This window comes from Cupressus sempervirens, chromosome 9 (genome assembly GCF_028749045.1).
Source record: "Cupressus sempervirens isolate cs-2001-9-10 chromosome 9, ASM2874904v1, whole genome shotgun sequence".
NCBI lineage: Eukaryota > Viridiplantae > Streptophyta > Pinopsida > Cupressales > Cupressaceae > Cupressus > Cupressus sempervirens.
This window is the reverse complement of record NC_143126.1, coordinates 711,838,981-711,853,633: the sequence shown is the minus strand read 5'-3', so window position 1 is coordinate 711,853,633 and position 14,653 is coordinate 711,838,981. Positions and strand designations below refer to the sequence as shown.

The window sequence follows — 14,653 nt, the reverse complement described above, 5'->3', positions numbered from 1 at the left end:
TAATAATGGAGCCAATGGTTTTATTATGTTTTTATGATTGTGTGATCATTTAGTTCTAGTGTTTGTCTCATGTTAACAAATTTAGCTAACGTAAAAAATTGGAGAAAAGATCATCTTTGTTCATTCATAGAATCTTATCTTGCATGAGCACACTTTCCATGGCCTTAGGATTTGATAAACACAAAATATTTTTTAGTTTATATTGAGTTCCCATTGACGATTGCATGAATGGATTTTAGGAAGTGTTGCTCCTAATTTCATTGGTTTCCTACTCAATCCTTTTGAAGATTTAATTCACATATGTGTTGTTACCATGGTTTATGTTTGTTAGGAATTTCCCTTTTAGTTATTTTATTTAAATTCTCATTACCTTATCTTTGCTATTCACTTTTCTAACACTTGGTTAAATAAGAATTCATATAGTTGCATCAATAAATTGCATTCATCATAAAAATAGTAAATATCAAAAATATACTTCTTTTGAGGTTACTTTGCTTAAAACAGAAAAAAAATTCAAATAGATTATTTGAAATTGGTTCAAACCAAAAAAGGCCTCCTCATGATCATACACATTAATCTCAAATTGAGCAGATTCTAGTAGGTTGTAAGATTTTCTGAAATCTTGGATTTGATCCTTGATTAGCTTTTGAAGAGATTGATTGAAAAGGATCCATGTCATTCAACATCATGTAAAATGACAACTCAACACATAGTGAAACCATTCCATAACACCAGCAACTCATTGCTAAGAGGTGCAACATATACATTCATAGCTTACACTTGGTACTTACCTAGTTGAATGAACAACATAAGATAATTATTGTGGTCATTTCACTCCAAGACTTATAATTACATGTAGATAACAATAAAATAATAAAATACCTAGAACAATCATTAACAACATATTGTGCTTCCTCTTTTTTGAGATCCATGGAGCAAGGTTATTGTTGATTAAAAAAATAGGGCACACTAAGTAAACAAATCTCATCTTTCCAAATGGGTTGACACCATCTATTGCCAAAGAAAGCCTAAGATTTTGAGGTTCTTTAAACTGTGGCCACTTTTCCTCTATGTCCATAAATGTTGAACCATCCACAGGAATTTGAATAATGTCATCTCAATTTCTATTGCATTCTTGGTAATCCATAAATTGTGCCAAGCTACTACACTTGAATAATCATTTAAAATTTGGAATAATGGGGATGTAATGAAGAACCTTGCAAGGCACCTTTTTTGTCACTTGATCATCTCGATATCTTCTCAAATGGCATTTGAGGCATTCTATTGCATTTTCATGTTCTTTATGATAAATAACATCATCTTCAAGTTAAGCATCTATTTCTTGATACTCCATTTCAATATGTTTCATAGTGGTACATAATTCTCGGTACAAGTGAGGGAGAACAATTTGATGGTAGTAACAAAAAGTCACCTATCAATCTACAACTAAAGATATAAGTATTTAGTATAAACAATCTTAATGGTACTTATTTCACCTTTTATAGAATATAATGACATATATGACAAACCTTAGCATACATGACATTGTTATGTTGGATAAACCATTCATAACCTTTAAACTCACCAACAATAATACAACAGATAGAAGAGTTGATTGGGATCCTTCGTAAAGGGTCATGTTTAGCTTCTCAAGTAGAGTTATCTAATGGACAACCTCAATGTCATCCTCATCATAATCATCATCATTATCATCATCAATAGCTATAACACCAGTACCAAATGTGTCATGGATCAATGCATTTGTAATATCATCTTCAAATGTGCTTTCTTATGTATGATTTTCATCTTCGATGGGATCATGATCTTTTCCTTCAATACTCACACCTCCATTTTCCTCCATATTCACACCTCTATGTTCCTCTAATATGTGGTGGTACATATCACATACTACCTTGGGGAGATTGACCTATATAAAAATGATGATAATCAAACCCCCCTTCAATGTGATAATCCAACCCTAATTATGTGGTTCATATGTATATTAATTGCCAAAAAAATATAACAAACAACTTATCAATGGATGATAATCAAACCTCCCTTCAATGTGACATTCTCCCTACAATGTCTCTTAGCTATTTGATTTTGATTCTTCTTGTCTTTAAGTCGTTATAGCTCTTCCAAGGACAATAACATTTGTCATCGCCTTTTCTTTGAAAGTTAGACAACAATCTAGGAATTGTCTCCCTATTTTAATCAAATTCCCTTGTATTATCTTACATGATCCTTCTTCATGTGAATAACTTATTCGTGTACCCTTATTGAATTGGTTGTACTTGCTAGATCTATCATTGATAACCATTTCAACATACACATTGACATTAGAGAGAAAACCTTATTAAAAAATTGGACACGTTCTTAATATTTATTTATACACATAGTTTTGAAAGAAAATAATTAGGTTTACTTAATGTGTATATCTACAAAAAAATTGGACATATTGTACTTAATGTTTATATCTGTACATATGGTTTTGAAAGAAAAATTTAGTGTAATTAATGTGTATATTTGAAAAAATATTGGACATGTACTTAATGTTTATATCTACACATGGTTTTGAAATAAAATTTGGTGTAATTAATGTGTATATCTACAAAAATATTGGACATGTTGTACTTAATTTTTATAGCTACACATATGGTTTTGAAGATGGTAGAATTATTGAACAAGTTAATCTTTTAGAACCTACTCAAAACTCATAAGTGGTATACTTGAATATGGTGTTTGATTAAACTCATAAGTGGTTGGAAAACTCAAAATAATTTTGGAAAAATGCATTTCACCACACCTCACTCAAATTCACCATTATTCCTTTTCAACATCTCACCTTTGCATTTTATCCCTATTCATCACATTTCTTACCCAATGATCACTACTACATTTGGACCTGAATTGTGATGGTAGGGTGTTGCAATTGCAACAACCTCCCGTCAACCAAAAAAGTATATAAAGAGTAATTATTACATAATTTCATTCTTAATATTATGATATACCTTCTTTCCTTGGGTGGTACTATTTCTCCATCATCTCTTTCTTTTATCTCGATGGTATTCTTTATATGATGATCCAACTCAATAATGGGAATATATGAGGGCCATTGATAACAAGGTTTTGTTTTCATTTGGGTCCTATAGTTGAACCTAATATGCTTCAAAGCTTGGCCCTCTTTCTCAAGGAGTCTAAATCTTTGAAAGGTGTTGGCTCCAAAAAGTGATGTCATGACATCAATGAGTTAATCCTTTAACTCTTTCGCTTGCAAATTCCACCTTTTAAGAAAAGAAAAAAATTGTTAGATTCATAAATGAATTGAAGCTACCTTTTAATTTACTTGAAAAAATTGATCAAATAAAGGAAACATGATCTAGAAATAAAATCAAAATATGATACCCTATGTGTATGGTCGGCCCAAATATATGCAAACATTCATCATTAAGTTTTTCATAAAATATATTATTCCTTGCAAAATAATAATGTGATTAGTAGTTATTGCAAGGGACTACATGAGAGGTTAGTGCATTTTATTATGAGTATAAGATTGTATAGTAAAAGAAAGGATCAATCTTTAAAGTACCTGGAAGTTGGGGTATGTCATGACATCAATGAGTTGATCCTTTAACTCTTTCGCTTGCAAATTTCACCTTTTAAGAAAAGAAAAAAATTGTTAGATTCATAAATGAATTGAAGCTACCTTTTAATTTACTTGAATAAATTGATCAGATTAAAGGAAATATGATCTAGAAATAAAATCAAAATATGATACCCTATGTGTATGATCGGCCCAAATATATGCAAACATTCATCATTAATTTTTTCATAAAATATATTATTCCTTGCAAAATAATAATGTGATTAGTAGTTATTGCAAGGGACTACATGAGAGGTTAGTGCATTTTATTATGAATATAAGATTGTATAGTAAAAGAAAGGATCAATCTTTAAAGTACCTGGAAGTTGGAGTGCTTTTAGGGGAAGACCATCTTCATTTCTAATGAGCAATTGATCACAATTCTTTAATGTTCTTGTACATCTAACATGAGAACACCTAGGAAGGTCCTCATCACTTCCTATATAAAATGAATCCAATATTACAAAATTCCTTCTAAGAAATAATAATTCAATTGAAATAAACAAATGAAAAATGAGAGAGAAAAAGAGAAATTGGCTTACCAATAGGTGATGCCACCGCATCTCTCATTAAGCTACATGTTGCTGAATTCACAGTCAACAATCCCTCTTTGGTTTTGTTCCTTGTAGTAAGTGGTGTAGTGAATAGAGGATCAATGGTAGGAGCTGAAAAATGAGATTGTTAGCGCACAATAAAACAAGATTGTTAGAGATATTTTTAAAAACATTGTGCAAGCAATTTACAAGTGTAGGATAGAACATGCAATGTACCTTAACCACCTAAAGTGTCATCCTTTGGGGGATTTCCCCTTAACGCCCTTAGCATCCTCTAAAAAAATAACACATGTATTTTATTTAATGACATAAATAAAAGAGTATACTATAAAAACTATTATTTAACTTTTGTTATAATTAAAAACTACATTAATACTTACTATGTATGTGTGAACTAGGTTCACCAACCTATCAATCATATCATCTGATGTAGAAGTCTAACATTGAGTTAATGCCAATTGTGATAATTTTATTCCTATATCATTAATTAATTTTTTTAATACAACCACAGGATTAGGGGTTGAACCAAAATCAATAATAAATTTAGCCTACTCATAGTGCAGCTCCTTGTCCTCGTGGACTACATTTTCCTTTCCCTTGTCCTAATCAATACTCATTTATGAGAGAAATATTATTACCTCTATATTTAAAGTCAATCCAAAATATTAGTGAAGAGTAAAACATAATAAGAAATACGTATTATCATATTTCTTGTGTTTAATTTGTACAACAATAATGAGTTTTACCTGTCAAAAAGAAGAACCATTGTCACCATGCATATCTAGTGGTTGTTGATCTATAGTGTAGCCCTACATTTCAAAAAAAATCACTAATACATGTTAAAGCACATTTTATTATTCTTAGTTCAAAAAAAATACAAATTTAATGGTGTGTTATTGCTTGCAGTTGATTTTAAATGTACATAGTATGTACCACCTCACCCATGATAGTATCTTTGTTTTTATCTATGCAATTCAAATTGTAATCAATAAGAAGCTCTTCTCTTCCACATATTGATTTTATTGCACATACAAATACATGATTCCCCTCATGCATCTCAAATATGCAGTTGGGTTGCTTCTTAGTTGACACAATTCATGTACTATTTATTAAACCTGCAATATTCTCTTATGCTTTTAGCCTTTCATCAATGTATATAGCTATTGTTTTGCTTTGTTCACTAGCTTTTTGTTGTATATAATTTTCCATGAGTGCATACCTACATTTCCTTTTTATTTATCTAACAATCTATATCCAACTACTATAATCATAGAAAGGTCTGACATACTCCATTAATTCAACAACCTTGTTGTAAGAGACCTTTATGTCATCCATGGAAAATAGAGCCAAACCATGTAATGAGGATGATGCTATGCGATATATCCTTCTCCAACACAAAAATTGGTATTTATTGGAGGAAGATCATTGGGGACCCATTATTTGTGTAGATCTTTGTACCTAAAGGGCACGTCAGATTCACCTTTACTCTCATCATCATAAGTACATGACCCCCTTGAGAAAGGAAAAATTCCATGTTCTTATTGAATTTCTTTTTGATTTTTTGACCTTGAGTCGATCTCCTTGATTTAGACATACTAAATGTCTCACTTTCTTCTTCCATTCCTACAGTTTTCTTGCTTGAGGAAGATAAATCTAACAAATACCTATTTGGTGGTACCTAGACTTCATGAAATAAGAGAGATAGGTGGCAATAAGAGAGATATTTCACAAATGGTAAAAAACATTAATCTCTATGGGGTGTACTGAAATGTCCCTTTTTCTGATTTTTTATGATATTTCAAGCCTCTAATCAGATTTTCAAAATCAAACAACCAATATTACAAAGATCCATCAATTTCTCAATAAACCCCAAGTCGGGTATGTCTGAAATAGTGCCAAAAACTTCACAACTTCACATATTATTAATAAATCTGAAAATGAACATTTTTAAAAAAATTTCAGCAGCATAACGGCTTAAAAAATGACATTTCTATATTTGTATAGCATTTACACAACAGCTCACAAACGTAGGACAAAAACTATGCTCATCGGGCTCCCGAAATTAACACAAAAATGCCCAGAAACACCACAAAAACACTAATAATCTATCTCAAAAGTTTAACCATGTCCCAATACATATATTAAGCTCTATTTTAACATCTTAAATTCTGAAATACAGCAAAAACCAAAACTGATATGAAATACTCAACCGAAAACACCAAACTCTTACAAAAAACACACCTGAAAACCCACAAATTTGCATTGTTCAGCACAAGGGCAAACTCTGCATGAGCTTGCACATGGAATGGCTTCAAACTCCTATCCTTAGCCTACTTGGAAACTTGCAAAATCCCATCCTTGGTTGTCCTTCTCCACAGGTTTGGCAGCCTCTGAAGAACAACAAAGCAATAAGCGAAAATCAAGTTCTTGAATGAGCCCAAAATGCCTCCAAATCCCTTAAAAGAGGGCATAACCCTAACTCACATCCAAAAGGGGTTAATAAAACATATTTTAATAATAATTTTTATTTATTAGTCCATTGGTTTCCAAAGATTAGCCCCTTTTGCCGAAACTTCACCTTTTTTTATTATTATTTTTAAATATTTGAAAAGGGGACATGACATGTACTAACTTATACCTAATGATCCATGAGACTGTGTGGGATGCTTGTAAAAGGGCCTCACATTTCTACAATAGTAACTCAATTGTCTTATGGTAGCTAAAAAAATCATGATACATATACTTAAAATTACATCGAATATTAGCATCACATATGAATTATAAATAGTAAAAGGTTATAATTATCATCATCATCATTGTGATCATTAGCAATATCATTTGCATCAGGAGCATCATCTGCTTAACATGTATTCTACACATATGGTTTTGAAAGAATAATTTGGTGTAATTAATGTGTCTATCTATAAAAATATTGGGCATGTTGTACTTAATGTTTATATATGCACATATGGTTTTGAAAGAAAAATTTGGTGTAATTAATGTGTATATCTGCACATATGGTTTTGAAAGAAAAATTTAGCATAATTAATGTGTATATCTACAAAAATATTGCACATGTTGCACTTAATGTTTATATTTGTACATATGGTTTTGAAAGAAAAATTTGGTGTATTTATGCCTCTTCATTTTGATTTTTTTTAAGAGAATCCCATCAATGGTAATAGAAAACAAGAATTCATTTTCTAAGAGTTTACAATTGTTTAAAAAAATTAATATTTTACAAGAAAATGCACTTGAAGAACCGTTACCTTAGAAGAAAGAACATGGTGTTGATAAATTAGATCTACCTTGATAACTCCTAATGGGTTGGGCTATTATTATTTGTCCCCATCACATTCATTTTGATAGCTAGGTTAGGGAGGTGATCTCACCTAGTTCATACCCATGACTTTGAAGTCCTTAATCATGATCTTGGGTGCTCAAATTAATGTCCAAGACATTTGCACCTTAGGGCCCTATTTGATCATCATTTGAAAGGGCCTCAATGTTGACCACAAAATTTCTCTCAACATGTTTAGAGGTTTAGAGGTAATGTCACTCAACTCTTCACTAAAGTTATTTTTCAACATCCTTGGCTTCCATTGTTGGGCCAGCATATGGAGCCTTTATATACAACCATTCGATATAAGTTGGAGAATGCACTTCATACCTGACATGCAAGTGATGCATTTACAAATGCAATTTTATCACCTTGAAAAATTTTATTTGATCTTGCTAGTTGGGAACAACTAATTGTTAAAATTATTTTCACTTGAAAAATTATTTCTCTATCTTCAACTAACCTAAATCCTTGCTTCTCCTAGCTGTATTCTTTCTCTATTGTTATATATTGTAGAATAGATTTTTCAATTTCTTTCTCGATGTTTTTATGATGCATAGAAAAGCCCATATCATCTTAGGATAACACTAAGGAGAGTGGTTACAAATATATTAATAAAAAACTCAAAAAGAAGTTCAATCAAATAAATAATTTGTGTGTCTGATGCTATTTAATGAAATAATAAACTAGCTAATCAGAATATACTTATAATGATCAAAGTATACACAAAGTAAGATATTGGTACATAAAATTTCAGAAAAAAATAGAGGGAACAAAATTCAAATAGGGAGTCATATAGTATCTAAATATAATTATGAATTAAATATAATATCAAAGACAAGGACCATGTTCATAATGTAATATCATTATGTGTATTTTTTTAGTCCCCACCAAAATCAATAACATGAAAATGAGAAAGAGAATATCATACTATTAATTTAAAAGATTGCATTAGTTTTATATGTATATCATTCACTCAGAAGACTAACATGGAAAACCTATGTTGTACATAAAGTTTTGAAAAAAGGAAGGGTCCCAATAGGCCATATCCAAATACATAATGATATCCAACAAGTCTCAAGATATAGCCATCTATAAGAACTAAAAAAAAAGAGTTGAACAAAGAGAGTACCCATTCTTACAAACCATTACCTTCAAACCACATTTCAATATGAAACCACCCCTGATTAAAATTGGAAATACTAGCTATAACATATTTTCTAATTAGAGAAAAAAAAAGATTATTTGCATATAACTGATTTTTTTGGAGTACTTTGAAGCCAAGTAAACTACGTTGTCACATCCAAAAGGCCCAAAAAATTTATGATCAACTTATCAAAGTTTGCATTAAAAGCACCAAAGGATCAAATAATAAACAATAACACCTTCCAAAAGAAAGGGTAACATTCCTTAAAAAAATTTCATAATATGCAATATGAATTACAATGAAGAGATCAATTTATTTTATAGAAATAATTAGTCCTAAAAATATGCAAGAGCTAAATCAAACTAAATTTATAGTATAATAGAGCTAGATATGCAAGTTAGAAGTGCATGATATGTACAATGCATAAACTAGAGCCCAACTAGACTAGAATATTATAAATTTAGGCTTGATTAAGTGAACTTAAGTTACAACATGAATGTACAAACATGTTCTTGATTATGTATAAAAATGTCTATGATGATATTCTTGAACATGTAGGAAATTAGTTAATCAATATTTCAAACTCTCTAAGCATGAAATGCATGAATAGGTCGTAACAAAAAAAAAAAATTATTAAGTACCCTTACATAATGAAAGCCTCTCAAAGTGAAGAAAAAGGACCCCTCAAAGACAAATTCCTTCATTGAAATAATTAAACACAACTAAAGATGGCATGGAGATGCCAAAGGATTTATAAAGATGCTTACAACTTGTTCCTCTATCAATGTGTACTCCAAGTGGAGAATATCATCTTGAATCAATTGTTAAATATAGTGAACATGTGAATTTCAATAAACTTAATCCTCTAATGCTCTACTAGATTGCACAAAATGTGAATAGAACTCTAATTATCACAAAAAATAATAATCAGACTATTACGAGGAAAGAGAAACTCTATCATTAACTAATTAAGCCATAAAACCTTTTGACTATTAAGAATTGTTTCTTTGTACTTAGCCTTTGTATATGATAATGCAATTAGATATTAGTTCTTGCAAAAAAATGCAGCAAGGCCTAAGCCAAGATAAATAAATAAACAAAGCTATAAGTAGACTTCCAATCATCAAAATCATAGACCCAATCTAAATCTTTGAAGCCAATGATGCAAGAGTCGCTTGATGAATAGTATGTACCTCAAAATGCATTTGATAGTCTGCCACTAACTCATGTGGATAATGAGAAAAGTGAGCACATAAAGGTCAACCATAAAAGAAATAATAGGACAAGAATGTGTTAGGTATAAAAGATTGCCAAATAAAATATCAACTAATAGAGAAGTGCTATTGGTATTCAAAACAATACCCTACTAAAAGAGTGTGGCAGTAGGCTTGGAATCAAGCATGTCACTTTTGTTGCCAAATAAAAATCACATGGAAATATTGAACAACCTCAATCCCAAGGAAATAGTGTATACACCTAAGATCTTCCATGTCAAAATTTTCCATCAACATTCACTAAACACTTTGAATCATAAAGTGAGATCTATTTGTAAGGACCAAATCATCTACATATAATACCAAGATAAAATTATACCCCTCTTGTTGTTTCCCTCTTTCTATTGAGTGTAAACTCTGGGATTGGAATGATAATGAATGAAACTAGAAAAGAGAGAAAAAGAGTTCATCTTCTCCTACCAAGCCCCATAGACTTGATTGAGGCCATATAATGAATGTTGGATACTACAAGAAACATATAATTCCTTAAAAAATCCATATAGTTGATCCATATAGAAGAGAGAGAAAAAGAGTTCATCTTCTCCTACCAAGCCCCACAGACTTTCTTGAGGCCATATAATGAATGTTGGATACTACAAGAAATATACAATTCCTTAAAAAATCCATATAGTTGATCCATATAGATCTTCTCATGAATATTTATATGCAACAATGCACTCTCTACATCTATTTGAAAAAATTACCATCCCTATGATGTTATTGTACAATAAGTAAAATGATGTGGAGGCCAATGTTATGGAATATGTATGTAGCTGGATCATATTTGGTAAAGTTTATTATTTGTTTTATTGTACCTAATCTGATGACAGTTCTACAAGAATTTGTAATCAACCTACCTAATAAGAAACTAGACCAATCTAATAGGGTTATGGCTTCTTTCTTTCTAAAAATATCTGCTATGATATGTTTTTGAAAAATTTCTTGCTCGCTCTACCTAATTTTTGTGGTATGCATTATTTTTGTGTAGGATCTTGAGGTAAGTCACTTTGCGTGGGTTGAGTGAGTTTTATTGTTTTATTATTTGGATTTTGAAATATGTATGTAGCTCAATCATTTTTGAAAAATTTGATTGTTCATTTTATTGTAACTAATCGGATGATGGTTCTATAGGAATTTGTAATCAACCCAGCCAATCAACAACTAGACCAATTTAATTGGGTTATGGCTTGTTTCATTCTAAAAATATCTTTTGTGATATTTTTTCTAAACTTTCTTGTGAACTCTACCCATTTTTGTGGTCTACATTATTTTTGTGTAGGATCTTGAGGTAAGTCACTTAGCATGGGTTGAGTGAGTTTTATTTTTTTATTATTTGGATTCTAGAATGTGTATGCAATTGGATCATTTTTAGTAAAGATGATTGTTTGTTTTATTGTTCCTAATCTGATCATAGTTCTACGGGAATTTTTAATCAACCCAACTAATCAACAAATAGACCAATTTAACTGGGCTATGGCTTGTTTCTTTCTAAAAATATTTGCTATGATATGTTTTTATTAAAAAAATTGTGAACTATGCCCATTTTTTGTGGTCTGCATTATTTTTGTGTAGGATCTTGAGGTAAGTCACTTAGCATAGGTTGAGTGAGTTTTATTGTTTTATTATTTTGAATATGGAATATGTACATAGTTGGATCATTTTTTTGTTGTGAGATAATATGCAACAAGCACCTTTAAAAAGATCTCTTTAACTATATAAACAGATACATGTTTACAAGGAAAAGAAAAAAACATTTGCATATGTACCTCTTCTCACCCTTGAAAATAATCACAAAGCAAGGACATGCAGATCACAAGGGCATGATACAACAATGAAATCACAGACCAAGGGTATGATATGACAATGAAATCACAAAGCAAGGGCATGACAAGATAATGAAATCATAGAGAAAGGACACTAAAATGAAATGGAAAGATGACAAGGGCACATCAACCAAATGTGCCAATCATAAGGGCATGACAAGTTCATAGCTCTCCACCCTCATTTACAGCTCTCCGTCACTTTTGTGCACAACTCTCCACAATTTTTAAAAAATGGAAAATGATTTATGTCATTTTTTTTTAATGCTTGCAAGGGCATCACAATTGTGACTCCAACATCGGTATTGCGACAATGTCAAGGAGAATTGCAAAAAAAATTGAAAATCACCACAAATTACTTGTCATCACAAATTGTCATCATAATTTGACCCCAAATGTTGTAGTGTATCAATAACTATTATCCATTTATATCTCCATCTACCAAATCAAAACATTTCCCATTTCATATTGATTACTTATTTGGACTATCTTTCTCCCATTGATAAGTTTTGATAGTGGTTGAGAACTAATTATCTTGGTTGTTGATGAGAACTAGTAGATATTATTATCTAGCTTAGGGACATAAAGAGAAGATATGGGTGCAATGAAGGAAATTTCATAATTTGTGTTTCATTTATGCCTCTTCATTTTGATTTTTTTCAAGGGAAGCCCATCAATGTAATAGAAAACAAAAATGCACTTTCTAAGAGTTTACAATTGTTCAAAAAAAAAATCTTTTACAAGAAAATGCACCTGAAGAATTGTTACCTATCAAGGATAAAACACCTATGCAAGAGTTACAACACAATTTGAAGATTATTTTAGATATGGTAGATGCAAATATTCAAAAGTTTGATCAGAATTTAAGGCATGAGACAGAGTTTGTGGCAATATACCAAAAGGAGAAGCAGTAGCTTTAGAAAGAGACTGCACGATAGAAACAATAGCTAGACAACATAGAGGCTATTATGGGAGCACTTGATAGAATCTAGGAAAGTTTTTTGGTAGGTATTATGATATTGGAATCAGTTGGAAGTGTTTTTGAGAATTTACAATCTAAGTATTGGGAGGACTACAAGCTATGTAATTTGTCATGTATTGCATCGACATTTGCTTTGCCATTTCTTATAAGAATGTTTCAAGGTTGGGAACCACTTCAAAATCCTTTGCATGGTTTAGAGTTAATTCCATTATGGTAGAGGCTTCCTCAAGGGAATGAACCTCATGATTATGGAATTTACATAGAAGCAGAACTTGCTTCTTCAACTCCTTACACTCAACTCTTTACTGAAGTTATTCTTCTAGTAGTGAGAATAACTGCTACAAATTCCCAAGAGCCAAGGGATCCTGAACCTATGCTACATTTTTTGGAGACATGGGAGAAGTTACTATCAGCTTTAGTACTTCATAACATTCTAGATCGTATATTAATTCCCAAATTAATAGTAGTAGTAGATACTTGGGATCCTCATAGGGAGATTGTGTCAATACATGCATCGTTACATCCTTGGCTTATATTATTGGGCCATTGTATGAAGCCTTTATATCCAACCATTTGATCTAAGTTGAGGAATATGCTTCATGCCTAGCATGCAAGTGATACATCTACATATGCAATTTTATCACCTTGGAAAACTATATTTGGTCCTGCTAGATGGGAACAACTAATTGCTCATTTAATTATACCTAATCTAATGATAATTTTATAGGAATTCGTAATCAACCTAGCTAATCAAAAACTAGACCAATTTAATTGGGTTATGTCTTGGACATCTGCTATTCCCATTTATCATATGGTTATAATTTTGGAGGCAACATTTTTTTCCAAAGTGGCAATAGGTTTTGTATCATTGGATATGTTCAAATACTAATTTTAATGAAGTAAAAAAGTGGATTTTAGGGTGGAAAGGACTATTTTGCCCCAATTTTATTGCTAATGAGAGGACAAGAAGTTAGCTAAATGTAGCCCTTAAAATGATGAATCAATTTGTAGAGGGAATAACTGTGGAACAACTTGGGGCTAGAGAGAATGTGAGCTATCATAGGGTGACAGAGCAATGACAATTTGAGACACTTTAGCAAAAACAAGAAGCAATAGTATATTCTCAACAACAAGCCTTAGCTTCCATGGGTAATGGGATTCACCTGAATAATTCCATGTGTGCACCTCAATTGAGTTTGAAGGAATTCATTCAAATATATGCACAAGAACATGACATCCGATTTTTCCCTAAAATGGGACACACACATGATGATCTTAAGGTTTATAGCTTTGGAGATATCAGTATCTATCTAGATTATGTAAAACAACAAGTTCTTGCACAATATGGAGATACATGGGTGATTGCATCATTAGAGAAGCTAGTTAATATGCACCATAATCAAACTAGAAGAAATCATTGATAAACCAAACATATAATGAAGAGATAATGTACATTGTTTGAAAGCTCAAAAATATCATATGAAACATTTCTATGGAGTTTAAAATGGATGTTGTAGGAATGGTATGTTGTAGATCTTCTTCCAAATGATGTAAAGCTATACAAACAAAAAAAAAATCTCACCAATCAAAATAGTATATTACTGACCATTTTTGTCCATCTACACTTTCTCTATTTTCTATATTACATGGAAAATCATTTTAAAATAATTATAAATGAATTCAAAATCCTTTTTGGTAGGTACATTAGAAAATCTATATATATATATATATATATATATATATATATATATATATATATATATATATATATATATATATATATATATATATATATATATATTTTTTTTTTTATTTTTTTTTTTATTTTTTTTTTTCATTTCTTGAAAATGACATGCCTTTGAACCCTTGTTAGCCAATAGGTTATATTGCATG

General features: G+C 30.9%; 1 pseudogene; it reads left to right on the top strand.

Annotated features, from left to right (window-relative positions):
- LOC149540702 (septin and tuftelin-interacting protein 1 homolog 1 pseudogene) overlaps window positions 1-14,181 on the top strand; it is a 116,431-nt pseudogene extending 102,250 nt beyond the window's left edge.
- The last annotated feature ends 472 nt before the right edge of the window (window positions 14,182-14,653 follow it).